This window comes from Chrysochloris asiatica, unplaced genomic scaffold (genome assembly GCF_000296735.1).
Source record: "Chrysochloris asiatica unplaced genomic scaffold, ChrAsi1.0 scaffold00020, whole genome shotgun sequence".
NCBI lineage: Eukaryota > Metazoa > Chordata > Mammalia > Afrosoricida > Chrysochloridae > Chrysochloris > Chrysochloris asiatica.
Genome location: NW_006408538.1, coordinates 28,980,342 through 28,983,934, shown reverse-complemented (window position 1 = coordinate 28,983,934; position 3,593 = coordinate 28,980,342). Strand labels below are relative to the sequence as shown.

General features: G+C 43.9%; 1 pseudogene; it reads left to right on the top strand.

The window, feature by feature from the left end:
- Positions 1-442: 442 nt before the first annotated feature.
- On the top strand, positions 443-1,025 carry LOC102812598 (annotated as a pseudogene).
- Positions 1,026-3,593: the final 2,568 nt, after the last annotated feature.

The following is a 3,593-nucleotide window of genomic DNA, read 5'->3' as shown; positions in this document are numbered from 1 at the left end:
GCTGCTTTTTGGAAACCCTATACAGGGTGGTTATGGGTTGGAACCTAAAACAACAACAAAGTCTATAGGTAAAAGAGCATGTTACTGAGTCAAACAGGGTGGCGGTAGGGAGACCACAACAGGGGATGAATCCAGTCCCTTACTCCCCCTACCTACTCGGGCTGTTTTTTGTTTTTTTATTCGAGCGGCTCCACCCTCCAGCCGAACAGCCCCCTCCGCCTTTCAATGCTCCACACTCCCTGGCCACAGCCTCCTTGGCTTCCTTTTTCCCTCCACCTCGCCTCCCCCTCCCCATCCCCAGTTACCTCCATTTTCCTGTCTCCCTCCCCGTCTTCCATTTTTTAAGGAAGGTTTTTTCCTGTCTCCCTCCCCCACACGGTAGCGGTGTGCGAGCAGGTCAGGCAGACAACTTGGTTCTCAAGAAATAACTTACTTGATCAAGATGTCCAGTCATAGGCAGAGGTCAGATGATGAGAGCACAGCAGCAGCAGTGGTAGTTCAGGTGCAGCCCAGGGAGACCCAGCCTCTCCAGAGCCTCAAAAACACGAAGAAAGAAAACCTGCTGCCCAGTAGAAGAAAAACACCAAACTGCTAGCAAAACCACTGCTAAGCTATCCACTAGTGCTGAAAGAATTCAGAAGGAACTAGCAGAAATCACCTTTGATCCTCCTAACTGCAGCTGGGCTTAAAGGAGACAACATACACGAATGGAGATCAACTATACTTGGTCCACCAGTTGTTTTTTTCTTCTAGGTATCACATTTTCATCAAATTATCCATTTAAGCCACCAAAGGTTACTTTCTGCACCAGAATTTATCACTGCAATATCAACACTCAGGGAGTCATGCTTAAAGATAACTGGAGTCCTGCTTTGACTATTTCAGAGGTTTTGCTGTATATATGTTCACTTTTGACAGATTGCAACCCTGCAGATCCTCTGGTTGGAAGCATAACCACTTAGTATTTGACCCACAGAGCAGAACATGACATAGCCAGGCAGTGGACCAAGAGACAGCCTACATAATTCACAGAATTGGTATGCAGTGTGAAGGAGTAGAAGGCATCTTCTCATGTGCTGCAAATCTATATAGCCTTTACAATACGGACTTCTGTGTGTATGTTATACTGATTCTACTCTCTGCTTTTATCCTTTGGAGACTGGGAGACTCCCTGAAAAGGTAAATGCTATCAAGAGTAGAACTTTGTAACCATAGATTAGTTATGTTTAGAACACCTCCTTTAAATCTCGCTTCGTTGGGATAGCAAAAGGTATTTTGTGATGTACTAAGGATACTGGTCCTGAAGTCTTCTAAAAATCTAGTGCATTTTAGCCTAATCCATTATCTGTATGAAGTTAAAAAAGTAGTCACAGATGACTAGGAATTACGTCATTTGCGTTAAACCCAGATCTATTTCTGAGTATGTGGTACTTGCTGTTGTGAAGATGTTTTTACCTTTTACCTTTGTCAGTTTGTAATGAGAGGATTTCCTTTTGCCCTTTGTAGCTTAGAGAGCACCTGATGTATCATCTCAAGCACAACACACACGCTCCTGAAGGCTTAGTTTCCTGTCCTAATATTGGCAGTCAGTCTTGTTAGAAGGTCTGTCTGAGGTGATTGTTGTTGATGAAATAACATACAAAGATGAAGACTGATTACTAACGACTAGTATAAACAAATGCATTACTACACTGAAAACATTAAAAACCTTATTAAATGTGTTTGTTCTTTTTTTTAAAAAAGAGCATGTGAAATAATTCACCGCCCTGCAATGGCTGTGACTGAGTGTCAGGAATGCCTCTCAGAAAGCCCTCCATCCTAAGGAGGGCCACATGGAAGATGTGAAGTAACTCACATGTTTTAATAAGTGCCTCAGTACCCCAGTCCTCTTGCAGAATGGAACTTGCTAACCAAACTAAATTCTCAAGTATTTTTCAGCTAGAAAACCCCTGGTTAGATGGAACCCGAGGAGACTTGGGCCTTCTGGTAGCAGCAGAGTGTTCATCTTTACCAGAGAACATCAAGGACAAAGTACACCCAGAAATGTGAGCTACTGGAGTCTCTGGTAAGACTGAAACCCCAATACCATTGCAGGTTAAACTATAACCAGAACATTAAATCCCAAGCCGGAAACAGTGCCTGTTAAAACTAGAAGTTAAACTAGGTATCCTAACCTTGATTAATAATTTCCTAACTCATGGACTGATTCGACCTTACAGGTCTGGCTATAAAATCACCATTCTACCCTATTCTTCCCAATGCACACCTAGAGCGGTGTTCAATTCTACCAGGACGCACCTCCTCCAGCGAGGCAATACCCTCTTAAGCAAATACCCATAGGAAGAGCTCCAGATGGGCACCCCGGGTACACTTGGCTGCATACTCCTTTTCCACCTGCTGGCCTTTCGAGAGGAACCAAAATGCACTGAAGTTTTGTTTCCATTTTTACCATGGACCATCCCAGTTGGGCATATTGTCAGTCTTTACTAAATATTTTTCTGATACTAGGAGAAAGGAGGATTGTGCTGGGAACAGCTAAGTGACTGCATAACCTTAATCCTCAAACTGGTATCAGTAGGTCAAGTTAAAAACCTGGATCTAGAGAAGACAGGTTTTTATTGGACCTAAGGAGTCCTGGTGTGATGCTGTGGGTTAATGCGCCAGACTGCAAAGCCGTTTGAACTGCAAGGTTGGTGGTTCAAGCTCACCAGTTGCTCCTCGGAAACATTGTACAGGGTTGCTATGGGTCGCAAGCGACTTAATGGCACTTCACAACAACAACAACAACAAGGGCTATAAACCAAATCACTGAAGCTACCCCACCAGGTCTCCTCTAGTCCTTACTTCCTATGGTACTGGACTTCAAAGATACGCTTTGTTGTGTGCACTTAGAAACTCACAAGACATCTTTGCCTTTGAGCAGTAAGATCTCTACACTGGAGCTAACACCCAGTACTGCTGACAAGTTTTACCATAAGATTTAAAGATATAAAAACATGTGGAGGCAGTTTTGGGCCTCACCGAGGTAGTGGGCCAATCAGGGCACTTTGTAGGGAGAGGTTCATAATGAAAGGAAACCACCTTGCTAATCAAGCAGTCAAGCAGGCCTTTAAGACCAACACACCGTGACTTATCTACTTCTAATTCCACATTTGCAACTGCCTGAACTTCAGTTAGGGTTTAAACTGCAGGAGAATGGGGATTCGATGTAAAAAATAGACACTGGGGTTGGATATGCGACTCTGGTTCTTGTTCCTGAAAACCTTATCATTAAGGCAACACAGCAGAGCACCCACTCCGGGAGAGATGCGCTACATGCTTGATTGTTCAGACCATTAAAGGTCCCAACATGCAGCAGACTACTCAGAGAATAATAGAGCAGCGCCTCGTTTGTGCAAAGAACAACCCAAAGACCTGTCCCTGCCCCAACAGTGAGAGTCCCGGCCCAAAGGACAGGTGAAGACAGGCAGATAGACTTCATAGTAATGCCTAGCTCTGTCACCCCAAGGGTTGTGTCCGATGCCCTAGAGCAACTGAGTCCAATTATCAATCACTCCAGATAAAAAGAAAGCCTTTATTATTATTATTATTAT